A 19,153-nucleotide genomic window follows, 5' to 3' on the forward strand; every position below is an offset into this window, starting at 1 on the left:
TGTGTTAAGGATGAATGGAATGAATGGACTGCGTGTCGATCGAGGATGACGTTATTTATTCTTTTAAATTATGTTTTTGATGTGATTTCGTACTTAGTTTTGAACAATTGAATTTAAGTTTATGTTTTATGTTTTATAAACAATGGGATCCCATACCATATCTATCACATTTTATATTTTTATATTATCTTATATTTGATACAATATTTTGGGTTTTCAATAAAGTTATGTTATTTCTTATGTTTGTATCAAAATAGTAGTAGCTATGTCTAATAGTTTTAGTGGTCCAAGGTCTTAGAAATAGTTGGGTCATTACAACCATAATCATCATTCAATCCTGTATAGATGATCTACTAATGAGAAGAGTGCAAATTATCACCCCTCCTTGGGATTTTACCCTTAACTCCCACTAAGTTTATTGTAAATGATATTTCTGTAAACTTAATTACAGAAATGAGTACTTTATCATTTAACACTTGAACCAAGCTATAAGAAAATCATCATTTCACTTCTTAAACAGAAGTTATAGATTTCATATCTATGATAAATACTCCCACTCAATTATACTACAAAATCTCCAATATGTAAGTATGAGCTAGTCCATAGGGTAAGCTGGTAACGAACAAATCAAAAGACTTGAATAATACAAAATTAGCAGAATATTAATCACTCGGAATTAAGATTGAATTGACCTATGGTAAACGTTGTGATATGATTAGATTAGAAAATAACGATACTTACTTATCTTGTCAATAATCAATATCGGTTCAGTCCAATGTAACAAAATACATTCGACCTTATCTACTTGGTCAATTTCCTAGATATGACATCACACAAGATTTGTATGTAGTTCTTAAGATTACCCAATCAGTAAAAATCTAGTGTACTGATTTATTCTTAGGACAAAATATTTTTTAACATATAATTACAATTATAATCCACTGTGACTAAGTCACTATAATTGTAACTATACATATGTTCGGGATTTCATAAACATTTCTATTAATAATAATTAATCATGTAATAAAACACGTAAACAACACAATTTGATTGAAAAAAATGTTTTCTACTAATTTATTGATAATAAACGAATTACATAAGAAATGTGGTTTTATAAGGGCATAAAACCCAACGAACTCCCAGTTGCACTTTTAAAACAAATGTGACATTTATCTCAAACCCATTCCCTCTATATGCTTTAGAAAAGTTGTCTCTCCCAGTGTTTTTGTGAAGGGATCCGCAAGATTGTCCTCAGATGCAATCTTCATGTCCTTCACTTCTCCCCTTGTCACATATTCTCTGATGATGTGGTACTTCCTCTCTATATGTTTCGCTCTTTTGTGGCTCCGAGGTTCTTTAGAATTGGTTGTCGACCCATTGTTGTCACAATACAAAATAAGGGGTTTATCCATTTCTGGAATAACACCAAGATTTATATAGAACTTCCTCAGCCAGACTATTTCCTTAGCTATCTTAGAAGCAACTATATACTCAGCCTCCATGGTAGAATCTGAGATCGTAGATTGCTTAACACTTCTCCATATCACAACTTCACCCCAAGAGTAAACACCATTCCAAAAGTTGACTTCCTGTCATCGACATCAGTCTGAAAATCAGAATCGGTGTAGCCTAACGGGTTCAGAACTCCACCCGAGTAGACTAGCATATAATCCCTAGTTCATCGAAGATATTTCAGTATTTGCTTGACCACTATACAATGTTCCCTTCCTGGGTTTGACTAGTATCTACTCATAACTCCCACTACATGGCAGATGTCCAGTCTAGTGCACAACATAGCATACATTAGACTTCCAAATGGAGAGTCATAAGGAATCCTTCTCATATCATCTTCCTCTTCAGGAGTCTATGGAGACTACTTTTTAGAAAGATGGATTCCATGTCAGGATGGTAAACGTCCTTTATTTGAATCTTTCATAAAGAAACGCTCAAGCACCTTATCTATGTAAGCTACTTGAGATAAAGCCAAAGTTTTGTTCTTTCTATCCCTCAAAATCTGGATACCAAGAACATAACTTTCTTCACCCATGTCCTTCATCTGGAATTGAGTTCCCAGCCAGTTCTTTATGTCTGATAATTTCTTGACATTGTTTCCAATGAACAAGATATCATCCATATAGAGAATCAAGAATACCACAATGTTGTTCTCCTTGAGTTGGTAAACACAGGGCCCGTCAACATTCTGCTCAAAACCATAGGTTTTAATGATTTCATTAAACCTTAGATTCCAGGAACGTGAAGCTTGCTTAAGTCCATAAATAGACCTATTCAACTTGCACACTTTTTTTTCTTGTCCAGATACTTTAAACCCTTCTGGTTGATCCATATAAATGGTTTCGTCTAGGTTCCCGTTAAGGAACGCTGTCTTGACGTCCATTTGCCAAATCTCATAATCAAGAGTTACGGCTATGGATAAGAGTATGCACGAATAGTTTCCTCATAGTCAACTTCTTCTCTTTCGGTATAACCCTTTGCCATGAGTCAAGCCTTGTAATTCTCGACCTTTCGATCAATTCCTCTATTCTTCTTGTAGATCCACTTGCACCCAATGACCCTAAAGTCACTAGGTGCTTCTACAAGTTCCCAGACGGAGTTAGAGTACATGGACTCCATTTCATGTTTCATGGCTTCAAGCCAAAGATCCTTATCAGCACTACCCATTGCCTATTTGAAAGACAATGGATCATCATCACGTGTGTCCCCAATGACCATGTTCGTTTCACCATCCACTACGACAAGGTATCATAACTGTCTAAACCAGAACTGTGGTTTCTTGTTCTTCCTCCTTAATCTCGACTTGCGTCACTTAAGGAAGATCAGTAGGAATATTTTTTGTTTTCATCAACTTGCGTTGATGGAATCAGAATAGTAGGAATAGCTAAGTTAGATTGCAATTCTGCCAATACTACTTTGCTACGAGGTTTGAAATTAGACATGCAGTCCTCTTCAAGAAAAGTAGCGTTTTTAGAATCAAACACTTTCTTACCTTATGGACTATAGAACAGACCACCCCAAGTACCTTTAGAATATCCAACAAACAAGCAAACTTCAGTTTGCGATTCTAGCTTTCCTTCCTTTTTCCTCAGGACGTGAGCGGGACACCCTCAGATTCTATAATGACACAAACTAGGTTCACGACCATTCCATAGTTCTAAGGGTGTTTTGGAGATAGCTTTAGATGACACGACATTTAAAATGTCACACGCGATATGTATGGCATGTCCCCAAAATGAGATCGGAAGAGTTGAATAACTAATCATGGATCGAACCATTTTCATTAATGTGCAATTCCGATGCTCTGCGACACCATTTTGTTGCAGATTACCTGGGGCAGTACATTGATATAATATCCCAAGTTCAACTAAATGATCTTGGAACTGCATATCCATGTATTCTCCACCCATATTAGATCGCAAGATCTTTAACGTTTTACCTAATTGGTTTTGAGTCATTGCAAGGAATTCTTTAAATCTCTCAAATGTTTTAGATTTCCTATGCATTAGGTAAAGACATGAGTATCTCGAGTAGTTGTCAATGAAAGTGACGAAATACTCATAACCACCCATCGCTTGAACATTCAGCGGTCCACAGACATCTGAATGAACCGGCCCTAGTGGTTCTATGGCCCTTTCTCTTTTTACAGAGAATGGATGCTTGATCATTTTACCCTCGATACAAGATTCACATACAAGTAGGTCACCCATAGTTAGTTCCCTCAAAGGCCAGCCTTTGTTAGTCTTTTGATCCTATCATAGTTAATATGACCAAGTCGGAGATGCCAAAGATACGTCATGTTATCGTTATCAATCTTTTGTTGTTTGGTGATCCTAGATCTATCTAACTTAAATAACTCGTTATTAAAAGCGGAGGGTTCGATAGGTCGTAAAAGGTATAGCCCGTTTTCCATACATCCAACACACAATTGACATCCATTCAATGAAATTGATATATTAAAACTTGTGACAGTTACAGTAAAATGTTGTTGATGTAATAAAGAAACTGAAATTAAATTCTGACTAAAGTTCGGAATAAAATAAACTTTATTTAAAACTAAATATTTATTTCCAAAATTTAGAAGAGTTTGTCCTTTTGCTTCAACGTTCACGAATGATCCATTTCCAACTCTAAGCTTCAGCTCGCCTTCCTTTACTGGTGTCAAATTGCTAAGTAGCTGCAAAGAAGTGCATACATGGTTACCCTGGTTACTCCAAGACCGTTATTGTGAGCTTTGAACCATGCTTAACTCGCTAAACTAGTCATTTGGTTATAAACGTGCATCTAGGTGTTATTAATAGGCTAAGGTGAAAAATCTCGATCAAAAGGAAATGATATATTTTATTTAAAACATAAAAATGTACATGGGCCCATAAAAATGTTTACAAGTTATTTACAATCCAAAATGGTCATTACAGTGTAAAAATTACAACCCGCCGACCTAAGCGGCAAAAATAGGGTTAACCCCTAGTTCCTCTGAAAAACACATTGGTCGTGGTGGTCAAGCAACTGCATATGTACACATCGCCACCTAAGCTCTCCACTCAAGGCTGGGTGAGCTTTTCTTTCCCTTTACCTACACCACATAGCACCCGTGAGCCAAGGCTCAGCAAGAAAACTCATTACTACATGTATACAATATCAATGAATGATTATGATAATCATACTGGGCTTGTAGCCCTAATCAGATAATATCAAGATTCTAATAATCATGTTGGGGCTTATAGCCCTAATCTGATAAGTGACTGATGAGTAAGTCACGAACTTAAATCAGATGAATGACTATGGAGTCACGAACTTGAATCAGATAAGTGACTGATGAGTAAGTCACAAACTTGGGCTCCGCACCCATAGCCATGTGACGATGCAGTCACTTAGGCCTTCTGGCCCCGGCTCTAAGTAACTAGCCCTTAGCCTAGACAAGTGCTTTTGTTTTCATTGAACTTAAGGTCAGTCAAGCATTTCATGCTTATGTCGATTAGATCTAATCTTTTCGGCTTGCGTTAAACACGCTAATACCGTTCTTGACTCATAAGCCAATACCATACGACCAGTGCCCAGTACCACTGCCGAACTTGACTAATAAGTCACAGCTTCACAATCAATACTGATAGAATTGCTGATTCCTGACTCATAGGTTAGTGCCATACACAGATGAGAAAAACTGCTAAGCATTTAATATGCAATCAATGTCCACATATAGAGCACTCAACATGCTTCATTAATAACCATGCATGTCACATACTGGGTGTAGTTTTCTTACCTCTAGTTCGAGCGAGAAATAATAGAAGAACGATCAATCATTTGATCCCTTAGCAGTCACCTAGTCATAACCAAATATGGAACTCCATCAATAAAATCAATAATAAAAGGTTCATGATCTAAACCTCACTCCCGGGACCTCGAATCGTACTCAAACGGTTAGTAGATTCGATCTCGAGCCTTAGGAATTGAAACCCCAAGCCAAAAACCCTCAAAAGTGCCCAAAATAGTACCCTGGAAAAATAGGGTAGCGCTACAGCAGTGTCCCCCTAGCGCCATGGCGCTACAAGCAAGGCTGACATGCCCTAGACAGCACTGTAGCGCCCACCCTTGGGCGCTGTACTGCTAGAACCAGGGTGATTCAGCCTGGTTTTTCCCCTTCGATTTCTCCAATTTCCAAACTTCATGAACTGATTCCAAACTTCAACCAAACTCACAAATGAACCCAAAAACCCATTCTACAAGTCCTAGGCATCAAAACCCAACCAAACTTTGCCAAAAAACTTCCATGAATTCTCAACTATCAAATCTAAAATTATAGCTGAAAATCAATAGAAAAACATAGTATAACCAAAGTTTCCATGGCTAGAATCTTACCTTAAGCTCAGGATTAAACCCTCTTCAATGGTAGAACACAATCCTAGACCCTCAAGGCTTGGTTCCCTAGCTTGAATCCTCAATTGGAGCTTCAAAATTCCAAAAGAAAAGAGGAAGAAAAAAATGATCATAGGAGAGGAAACCAGTTGCTCTATTTTTTCTCCTAAGGTTTCTACAGCTTTCTAGTTTAAGTATAACTCATGGTCAAAAGACCAAAATGCCCCCAAGCTTAAGTAAAACCCTTTTCAAAGCTAGCAAGGGCAAATCGTCTTTTCCTGCCTATCTCTGTAACGTCCCTAAGGTAGGGTACGTTCGCCACATACTCGTAATTCTAGAGTTTATGAGTATGTTAGGCACTTGACCAAAAGAATTAAATAAAATGATACGAAGAAATACATCAAAATTTAAAACTTTTATATAAACTTATTAGTAGAAATTATTACACGTATGAATACTTTAAATTTAAGGCAGCCATATGAAAACTCTAAATCATTATTGCATTGCTACTGAGTCCGTGCTCCACAAGTTGCTCAACAGCTAAAGCCACACCTGGAAAAATATTGGAAAATAACATAATGAACTAACGCTCAGTAAGCAAATCTCATGCATACACATACACATGAATGTCGTGAGTTTGTAGTGCACATATACTAATATGCTGACTTATATACTTATGCATTTCATTTATTGCTCATGCACTTTCAAACTTTACTTTTATGCTCTTTCTTTTAGTTTCACATTTTTATGGGCCTAATATCACTTGTGCACACTGTTTGATTCAGCCAATGCATGCAGGGCTTGTTACACATATCATATAGAATCCCATGGGTTCTCCTCCGGCTAGCCATCATCGCAGCTAGGCTCATCATAACACTCATTTCATCGTTGCCATTGCTGCCATACTTATTACACATATGGAGGAGAAAGACGGAAACATGGCAAACATATCTGAATGGTCAACTCTGACCTAGCCCACACTAGTGGGCAACCACTATAAGTCTTATAGACCTCCGTCTTCTTCATTGCAGTTACTTAATTGCTTCATCGAAACAGTGGCACCCTTTTTAACATCTTATTATCACTTTGCTTAAGCCTTGTGTCATTAAAATGTTTAACTTTACATAAGACTTTTCAAGGCATTTCACAACTTTCCTCATATTTATATGCATGGTCTTATATCACATAATAATGTATCACATAACTGTACATGCCATGCATACATACTGATGCTGAAATGTCAATGTTCATGTTCATGATTCATGTTTGATGGTATTCAATCAAGGCATTGTATCACATCTCATATAACTCAAAACATCTTTAGTCATAATACATGAAGCTTTGGGTTGGTGGCGTTGTTATACCTTAACGTAGAGCTATGGCTCAGGTCTAAGGTTTCCAGCCTAAAATCTTAAATGCTTCATATATCATAACATATAACAAATCATGAACATAAAGTAATCCACATATCCATCAACATAAGAACACATACTTGCACATAATTCATATCATTCTTAACCAAGTAAGACATCTTTCACATATCACAGAATTCATCAATTACATATCACACAACACCCTTATGGTGTTCATATAACCATTTTTCACATACTTATCATATGCATCATCATCATACCATACTTAACTCATCAGATGTACACAATCAATGTAGTCATGCATCTTACACTTAAGCACAAAAGGTGAGATTTACTTACCTTAGGTCCTTAGCTTATTTTAAAATTGCTCAGCAAGAGTCAATCAATCAAATCCATACAAATCCTATTCAAGGCACATCATTTATTAAATTCTATCAAAATCATAAATATACACTATTGATAGTGTATATTAACAATATCATAAACTATATGAATGATAATAATAATTATTATCAACGTAATACAAATAACTCTTCATATAAAACATTGCTCATTTAATAATGTACTCTCATGATAATAATAATAATAATAATAATAACAACAACAACAACAACAATAATTATCATCTATGAATAAACTTATTTCAATAATAATAACAAAATACCTCAATAACAATACATATATGAATGTATATATATTCAAATAGTCATTTTATAAAAGAAATCATAATTTTAACATAAAATTGTAATAATCAATATAATGATAATAATATAAATATAAATATGTATATTATTATTAATTAGTCATAATATCAATTCCAGGGATATAATAAATATACTTTCTCCAAAATTCACTTGTCTTACAAATATCAATAACTGTAAGAAACTAATATTTGATATTATTTTAATATTCAAATATTAACAAAAATATTAATATACAATAATAATGGTTAAATAATAGGTTTACTACAAATCACACTTTTCATATATATATACATGAATCTGTATTCTTGATTTACTTAACAAAATAATAACAATAATAATTAAAATTACTTAATCATAATAATTTCCATGTTAATATAAAATCAATTAAATATGTATTTTTATACTTTATTTAATATCTAATATTTTCTAGAAAATTGGACAGCACAACAGCTATAAAGTGGACAATTCAAAAATCAAAACCTGTATCAAAAATACATATAATCCCAGACAGCCAGTATAATTACCGAAAAATATTCCATATATCAATAATATATAACTATATACTATAAATACACATAATAACAATTACTCTAATCAATCACAATTAAATCACAATATATAGGTCAAAGAAATTATACCAAAGTGATCGGGTTCCACAACAAGTCAAACGATGATTTTCTGAGACTCAAAACGTACTTCAAAACCTCGAACACTTAGTTTTGACCGTCGGTCTACGGTGGATCGCGGTGGCTCGTGGTGGGCCCACCACCCAACTATGGTAGATGTAGGAACAAGTTATTGGGTTTTGAAGCCCACAACACGAGGAACACGATGCTGGTGACGGATCGGCAAACGGATGCCCAAGGTGGCCGAATCGCAACTTTGAAGTCCCAGGGTGGTCGAACTTAAATCGACCAGTTGAGGTGTTTAATCGACGAGTGAGCTCTAGATTTCTACGTGGGTCGATAGTTCGGAGGCCTCTGAATCCAATGGTCCGGCGCGTGGCTATAAACGGTGATTGCCAGTGGACGTTCGGTGGTCAGGCAGACGCACGCACGCGAGAGAGAGAGAGATTTTCTGAGGAGAGAGAAAGAGAGAGGCTCGGGAAAAAAAAAAAGAAAGGCTGAAGCCTTTTCTTTTCTTTGTTTTTTAAATTTATTTTTAAAATTACACTTGGACCCAAAATACTAAAATTCTTTTCAAATAAGCCCTTTAGCAAAACTTTCTTAATTTTATAAAAATCCCCAACTAAAATTATATGACATTTGGGTCCAATACTTGACTTCTCAAGTTTCTCTCTCTTTAATCTCATTAAAAACATAAAATCATATTTTAAACACTATTTTTCCATTACTATTTCTTAAATTTGTAAACTTGTACATTTTATGTATTAAAACTCTGATTTGTAATAAATAAATGTATTATGAAAATGTTGGATATTACAATCTCGTTAATTATAATTAACGTCCTTCAATCCCCGTTATTCCCAATATTCTCAAATACTAATAAATCATATCTCATTACCCTTTAATTCTCGGTAATGTACTAATCATCAAATTACCCCGAAAATCACCCCGAGCCCCAAAATTAATCTCGCTATGACCAAACCGCTAACTTGCATTCAAAGATCGTCTCATGCCAAATAACTCGAACAAATCCACATTATAATGTGGCCTCATTGTAAATCACCAACATACATGAATATATACAAATATGCCCTTAACGGGCCAAATTACCGAAATACCCGTATAAAGAAAAATGGACCCACATGCGTGCATTTATCATCATATAATAATATAATTCACATAATCATGCATATAATCATTTAATGGCATAATAAATCAATTATGGCCCTCCCGGCCTTCTAATCCGACCATTAAACCTCATTAGGGATTTTGGGGCATTATAATTATCATCTTCCAAAACACATGCATCCAAGACAAAAGATTGACAATTACCTTGGGTTCCTCTAGCCTTGAGAGTTGGGCAATCCTTTTACCAATGCCCAGTCTCCTTGCAGTGGAAACATGCGCCTTTGGCTTTCTTAGCAGCGGGTTTTGCCCCAGTAGGTTTTGCAACACCTCCAGCTAGTTTTGCAGTAGTTGTGGCCTTGCCCTTCATGTTCTTTCTCTTATTCCTCTTGTTGTTCTTCGAGGATGAAGCTAAGTTAGCTTCTTCGGAAGCGACCTCAGTAGCAGCAGTAGGCTTCTTGTCATGTCCCTTATTAATTGGTCCACCATTGATACCTTCAAACATTTGAAGCTCGTTCATGAGTTGAGTCATTCCGTACTTCAATTTGTTTGGTAAGTAGTTGGTGGTGAATGGAAGAAAACTAGGAGCAAGACTATTCAGAATAAGCCACACTTGAGTTTCTTCGTCTATGGTGGCTCCATGCAATTCTGCCTCTTGAAAGTAGTTCGTCATCTTGATGAAGTGATCACGAACATGCATTCTAGGCACCATCCTAACATTAGCATACTTCTTCGTTGCCTCGAAACGAGCTTGTCCAGATTTTTTTCCGAACATTTCCTGAAGCTGCTCCATGATTTCATAGCCATTTTTGAAATCCTCCAGCTTCATCCTTAGCGTGTTCGACATGCTAGCTAGCATGTACACCTTGTCTTTGTTGTTGGCAGCGAGCCAACGCTCGTACTTCTCCCTTGATTATTTTTTAAGATAAATCACCAAGGACGCAGGGCAAGCTTCAGTCATAACAAACTTGGAGTTGTCGCCGATCAACACAATGTTGATGTTTGACTTCTATTCGGGAAAATTCTCTCCAGTGAGAAGTTCCATGGAGAGAAGGGAGATAATGAGATTTGACATAGAGCTATAATTATCAATAAGTAGAAATCAATGCGTTGTTTAACAAACATTTAATCACATAAATATTCAGAATTAGCTCAAACATATAAAATATGTATAGATATGTAAAATACTAAAAAACACATATCTACTATTTCTAAGGTATTTTAATTAGCCATGAATACAAGTGTCACGATAGGCGAGAATCACAAATTCACTTAGTTAAATAGAGTAAACATCTTAATTAATAATAGTCTAAAACTATTATTAATAACCTTCCTATTCGATCAAAGTCACAAAATCTAATTATTTCGAACTTTATGAGCTAGACCCACGATTTCGTTTATTATAGACTTATTTCTCATAGTCGCCGTAGGGATGAGTTTATAAGGGTTTGATCTATAACTATCTATTCTAATAAATTTAACCTTGTTAAAATCCCAGTGAACACCATTCGTAGGGAGACATAATCAAAGCATCATAAGGCCTTACTAAACTCTAACCTTGTTAAATTAACGGTGGAGATCGAATTTCAACAATTAAAGCTCATTATTTTAATTTAATATTTTCTTTGTGAAATTTATAAAACTAGGTTTTTTACATTATATAAAATACTTAATAAACCTTAGTATAAATTTCTTTTAATTCTAAAATACCCATTTAAATCCACTTTAAATATTTAGAATTATTGTGTTACTAATCAATTAATTTAGGTCCAACTAGAACTAACCTAATACAATCAAGTCCAACTTAGGTAAATGGGCCTTAACAATTTGGGCTTGCATGGAGGAGGGCTAGGTCCAATATGTTGTCCCCACTACAAGACCCCCTAACTTCCATGCATAACGCAAAAGACAGGAATTTAAATCTTTGTTTTATTGATCGTTATTCAATTGATGAGGTCTAATCTAGTAATGCAAAGCAAATAGGTCTTCACAAGTGGAACTACTCATAAGAAAGGAATTTAAACTTTACATATTCAATTGGACCCAAATAAAACCTATCAAGATTATGACTCATTTTATTTGACATTTTTCTCATTATCTAAAATAATGGGTCATCACTATAAGTCCATCATCTAAGCACAAATTTGCAAAAATGATAATTATAATGATGCATGACATGTTAATTAATTGGACGAGTCTAGCATACAATCTATATGTCATGTTACTAATTTATGCATGTATGCATTCATTACCAAAATAAATGAATAACTAAACAAATTAATCAATCAATTTCATGAAATCAATTAACTAATTAATCACAATTAATTTAAATTCAATCAATCTTAAAATATTAATCAAATAAAAATTAATTCAATTGTTCTCATTTTGAAAAAATATATATTTTTTTAGAAAAAAAATTACCAAAAAAATTTACTTGCACAAAAATATACCATTTATTAAGGAATTAAAGATATAATTCCAAAATAAATGAATTTTTTGAAAGCCCCATGTATAAAAATATGTTTCCAAATATATTAATTAACATCCATATATATAAGGTTAATTAATATATATACTTTCCCAACAAAATGCGGCAACCATTTTTTTTAATTGATCTCACAGTCTTATATATAATATTTAGCATAAAAAATTTCCAAAACAAAATGCCGCAACAATTTTTTTTTACGTTATTTATATAAAATATATATAACTAAAACAAATTAAACATATATACATATATATCATTAACGTGTAGATTTAAAAAAAATTCTCAAAATAAAAAAAAATTATTTTTGTGCAATTTCCAAACTTTGATTTTATGTACAAGGTTTATGGGTCTTATACATCAAAATAAAACACACATAAACAATCATAAACATACAAAAATCATGAACAATATTTTTTTAGTATCACACATATATAAAACTTAAACATGCAAATAATTATGATACTATCCAATTAACATATCTAACATGTCAAAAAAACACATATATGTATATAAACATATAAACTAGCAACCATCGGCTCTGAAGCCAATTGTAGGATCTCATTTATATAAGTTTATATGCATGATTTCTATTGCACAAAATAACATACAATAGAAAATATAAATACATGCATAGAAGTCATTTTCATACAGAGATTCGTAAATACAACAATAAAACCATTAGAGTACTTACAAAATACGTAGCAAAACAATTACTACACCATTTGGATTCCTTAACCTTTTGTCATTGTTGAATGCTAGGTATTACAAAGAATCCAAACCACTTTGAAACAAGACCATAGTCTTCCAAGTCTTTCTCTAAAACAACCTAGTGTTATTTGTGTGGGCAAGTCTCAACACATGATAAGAGAATTCCTAGAGAGAAAACTAAGAGAGAGTGGACGACCAGGTATACAATATTAGTAGTGAATTTTTACTTTGTCAAATTCAACTTACTTATGAATTCTATAATACTAGTATATATAGTCAATTAGTTAGGACATAAAATAGATTTTAGTTACTCATTTTATTTTAATTATTTAATAATTATAATTAATTAAATACTTGTCAAAATTAACCAATTATAATTTTGACATTTATTTAATTCATTTTATTAATATTAATATCAATTTATCAATATTAACAAAATTGTCCCAATTGGATATAATACTCTCTTTTTGAGACTTTGCAATAAAATCCTCAAAGTTTCTTCTTTTTTTTTCTCACAAAATATCAATAAATAATTTAACATTATTTATTTCCATTGAAGAAGTCAATATAATATTTTAATAATTAATAATTAATTATTCAAGACTTATAGGTTCATTTTGATAAGAGATGACATAGGGACCATTGACGCATGAACTCAAGCTCCAATAAGTTACTATGAGTTTATTTATAATAAATAATCTCAATACCTTATTAATTCTTCGTGACTCCACTATAGACTCAGAATTGCACTCTTGAATTCATAGAACGTTTTACACCAAATGTAAATACGTTATCCATTGTTATAACCATAATCATCATTCAATCATCTATAGATGATCTACTAATGAGATAGGTGCAAATTACCGTTTTACCCCTCATTGGTATTTTATCATTAACTCCCACTAAGTTCCTTGTAAATGATATTTTCGTAACTTAATTACAAAAATGAGTGCTTTATCATTTAACACTTGAACCAAGCTATAAGAAAATCATCGTTTCACTTCTTAAACGGAAGCTATAGATTTCATATCTATGATAAATACTCACACTCAATTATACTACCAAATCTCTAATTTGTAAGTATGAGCTAGTCCGTAGGGTAAGCTTATAACGAACAAATCAAAATACTTGAATAATACAATTAGCATAATATTAATCACTCATAATTAATATTAATTTGACATATGGTCAACGTTGTGATATGATTAGATTAGAAAATAATGATACTTACTTATCTTGTCAATAATTAATATCGGTCCAGTCCAATGTAACAAAATATATTCGATCTAATCTACTTGGTCAATTTCCTGGGTATGACATCACACCAGATTTGTAAGTAGATCTTATTGTAGATTACCCAATCAGTAAAAATCTTGTGTACTGATTTAATCTTAGGACAAAATACTTTTTAACATATAATTACAATTATAATCCACTGCGACTGAGTCACTATAATTGTAACTATACATATGTTCGGAATTTTATAAACGTTTGTATTAATAAGAATTAATGATGTAATAAAACATGTAAACAATGTAGTTTGCTTGAACAAAATGATTTCTATTAATTTATTGATAATGAATGAATTACCTAAGAAATGTGATTTTATAAGGGCATAAAACCCAACAAGGTTCCCCATAGTTAATTTTTGTTTGATGAATATCATTTGGAGTTCTCATATTGGATACTATTTTTATTTTAATTTTTTTATGACATTTAATAACACTCACAATAAATGATATAAAATAGATATATTTTCAAAATTTAGAGAAAATGTCTAAAAAACACCCCATTACATACTCTATTATATATATTTTTGGGATATTTGTGGTGAAAATTCATAATTTATTATGTTTGTATCACTTAAGTACCTAAGTTATTTTTTTAGCAGCGAAAGTACTTTCCGTCCATGTTTTGGTGCATTTTACACTATAAGAAAAATGTTCTTTAGCGGCGACATTATTAGCGACGACCAAAAGTCGCTGCTAATAATACCAATATTAGCGGCGACAAAGCTTGGTCACCGCTAATATCAGTCTGGTTAATTTTTTTTTATTAAAAATATTATTAGCAGCGACATTTTTAATATTAGCGGCGACATGTGTCGAAAATAAATTCGAAAATACCCAGAAAAAATGTGGAAAATTTCTCTCCAACGTGAATATTTAAGACAATGTCGCCGCTAATAGTTGCCACGTCAATAAAAAATATCAGCAGCGACTATTAGAGGCGACACGTCTCGCCGCTAATAGTCGCCTAGATATTACTGCCTTCCTCGACTTCTCCTCCCCTTTCTCCTTTCTTTTTCTACAAAATCCCAGCCTCTCCCTCTCCCCCAGCTCCTCCGTCCCTGAACCTGCCCCGCCGTACCCTCCTTCTCCCTCTCCCTCAACCCCACCGCACCCCTTTCTCCCTCTCTCCCCAGCCCCTCTGCCCCCGATCCCACCCCTCCACCCCCACCTTCGACCCACACGACAGCTCCTCATCCCGACCCACACAACGCCTCTACACGGAACCGCCTGAGGTATATATATTATATATATAGGTATATATTATATATATGTAAATATATTTACATATGTTTTTTTATTATTTATTTGTTGATTTTTTTTAATTTTTATTTAATTTTATAATTTATTTTTATTTTATTTTGTTTTCTGTTTTTAATCCTTTTAGTTTTGTGTTTTATATGTATATATGTACATATCTATATATATGTGTATAAATATATATATATATACAAATGTGTATAATTATATTTGTGTGTGTAGACTATATATATGTGGTTTTGTTTTACTAACTTTCTTTTCTATTTAGGAGAAAATAAATTGGTGTAATTTTTGGAACTTTTTCTTTTGGAGCATTTTATTAATTAGTATATGTCTCTTATTTCTTGCAATATTATTATTATTATTATTATTTACTAATGTTAGATGAGTTTAAATATCATAAATATTCATCCATAGTAAAGTAAGTTCTGAGATACACATTGTAGGGGTGTTCGTGGTGCAGGTAGTGCGGTTTTTCTCTAATTTTTTGGACCGCACCGCATATGCGGTTTGAACAATTTTCCAAACCGCAACCCGCATCGCATAGACCTCAAACCGCATAAACCGCACCGCAAAAATGTGATGTAGGTGGTTTATACCTATCGCCAAATAATTTAACAATTGAATATTACAATTAAGAAAGATTCATAATAAATCTCATAACCATAGAGTGTTTAACAAAATAATTAAATGTACAACAAGCTAATAAACTTTAAGCAAAACAATAAAAATATAACAAACTAATAACAAAGAAAAAATGTAGTATAAAAGTAAATATTATTTTAATTACGGAGGAATATCTTTAGATTGAAGTAGAATATGTGTTAGCATCCTATGAAATATTACATTTTTTTTCTAGATATTGTGTATATTATATTATACTATATAAATATTTATGCATTAACTTTAAATGTAGTAAAATTGAAAAAAATAATATAAAAAAGTTAATATATAATGATGTGGTGCGGTGTGGTTTGAACCGCATTTATAAAATTTAAAACCGCAAACCGCACCACATCGCGTGGTTTGGCAAAAATACAAACCGCAACCGCAACGTGAAGGGTGCTAAATCGCAAATTGCGGTGCGGTGTAGACGGTTTGTGCGGTGTGGGCAGTTTTATGAACACCCCTAACACATTGTGTGTTGTGGTGATAAGGGAGGTTATGAACTTGCATGTATTAGTGAAGTAGGTTCTGTGAAATTTTTGTATGCTGCGGAGATATAAGGAAGAAACTTATAGTGTACTGTTTGAATTATTTTTCTAAACTGTTTAAAAATTGCCAGGTCTTTAGTATAGGAAAGTTGTTGCCCATTTTTTTATAGATTTATAGGGTCGTGGGTCGGGATAGGGTCTTTATAGGGTCAGAGGTCGGGATAGTGTCTTTATAGGGCCAGGATAGGGATGAGGGTCGGGATAAGATCTTTATAGGGTCGGGGGTCAGGGTAAGGTCTTTATAGGGTCGGGGGTCAAGATAGTGTCTTTATAGGGTCGGGGGTCGGGATAAGGTATTTATGGGGACGGGGATCGGGATAGTGTCTTTATAGGGTCGGAGGTCAGGATAGTGTCTTTATAGGTTCAGGATAGGGACGGGGGTATAAGGTCTTTATAGGGTTGGGATAAAGTCGGGGGTCGGGATAAGGTCTTTATAGGGTCGGGATAGGGTTTTTATAGGGTCGGGGTTCGAGATAGTTTCTTTATAGGGTCAGGATAGAGTCTTTATAGGGTCGGGGGTCGGGAGTCGTGATATTATCTTTATAGGGTCAGGATAAGGTATTTATAGGGTCGGGGGTCGGAATATAGTCTTTATAGGGTCAGGGGTCGAGATAAGGTCTTCATAAGGTCGGGATAGGGTCTTTATAGGGCCGGCGGTCGTGATAGTGTCTTTATAGGGTCGGGATATGGATAGGGTCTTTATAACAAAAAAATATGTTATTATTTCTTATAACAAAAAAAATTGTTATTATTCATTATAACAAAAAAAATTATTATTATTATTATTTCTAATAACAAAAGAAATTATTATTTCTTATAACAAAAAATTATTATTATTTCTAATAACAAAAAAATTGTTATTATTTACCGTCGATGGCGATTGATAAGAGTTAGACGAAATTGAGAAATCGTGAATGTGATGCTTATTGGATTGGTCTCCAAAAATTCATGAATATGGCGTTAAAACACAGAGTATGACAGGAGAATAAGATGTCCATGCATCAGATACATGAATCTTAGACAGCACACTTTGTATGTCGTTCAAGCACATATATTCGATCGGGGTTTCCAATAGAGTTATGAACAATGGATTTACCATGGGGAAGTCAAGGAGGATGTTGATGATGAAGGGGTGAATGAGAATGAGCCCATAGATGAGATGCGAGATGTCGTTGACAATTTCCTTTTACCGAACAATGCTAAAGAACCTAACAATGGAATGGGTCAGTACTATGACGAGTTATTCAACGAGATTGAAGCTAAGTTGTATTCGGGTTGTGATTGGATATCATCGCTGAACTTTTTAGCTTAGTTGATGCACTTGAAAGTGAGGGGGAAGATACCGAACATCACATTTGATGAATTGTCAAAGTTATTAAAGTTTGCATTTCCTAAGGAAAATAAAATTCCAGCATCTCACTACAAGGCTAAAAAAACTGAGTAAATTAGGGTTGGGATACCAGTCAATACATGTGTGTAGATATGATTGCTGCTTATTTTTTACTGAGCATGTATCTAAAGATTCATGTCCGGTGTGTGGGAGCAGCAGGTCGATAAATGAGAAGAATAAAGGGGAAAAGGTTATGCATAAGGTGATGCGTTATTTTCTGTTGATTCCCCGATTAAAAAGATTGTACAGTTCAAGGCATACAATGGAATAGATGTTATGGCATCATACTAGGAGATCGAAAGAATAGGGGATGATGCATCATCCGGTTGATGGGTTAGCATGGAAGGATTTTGACGCTAGACATCTTGGTTTTGCAAGAGATCCTAGAAATGTTCGTCTGGGCTTGGTTGCCGATGGGTTTAATCTATTTGGCAACATGAGTTTATCGTACAACATATGGCATGTTGTTTTGACGAACTATAATCTGCTACCCTGGCTTTGTATGGAGGATCATTATTTCATGTTGACTCTTCTTATTCCTGGGCCAAAATCACCAGGTAAGAACATGGATGTATTTTTGAGGCCATTGGTGCACGAGTTGAAAGAGCTGTGGATTAACGGGGTGGAAACTAGGGATGGTAGAAACAACATGTTCAAGATGTGTGCAGCCCTTTTGTGGACGGTGAACGATTTTCCTGCTTGAAGTAGTTTGTCTGGATGGATTGGTCAGGGTTACAAGGCTTGTCCTACATGCCATGAAGACACATCCTCTATCTGAGTGATTGCTAAGACATCTTATGTTGGTCATAGACGATTCTTGGCTAATAATCATCGATGGAGAAAGGATACTCAATTCGACAAAAAAGTTGGGAGAAGACGTCCTTTAAGAAATTTTACTTGTTAGGATATCGTAGATAAAGTTAATGCCCTACCACCTCAAGTCCTGGGGAAACATGAGAGGTTTGGAGGTTTGAAACGAAAAAGAGGTGCGGAGGATAGTAACTGGAGGGAAAAAAGCATATTTTATGAACTTGACTACTGGAGTACGAACGAGTTAAAATACAACATAGATGTTATGCATGTTGAGAAGAATGTATGTGAAAGTGTC

Source organism: Humulus lupulus, chromosome 5, assembly GCF_963169125.1.
Source record: "Humulus lupulus chromosome 5, drHumLupu1.1, whole genome shotgun sequence".
Classification (NCBI taxonomy): domain Eukaryota; kingdom Viridiplantae; phylum Streptophyta; class Magnoliopsida; order Rosales; family Cannabaceae; genus Humulus; species Humulus lupulus.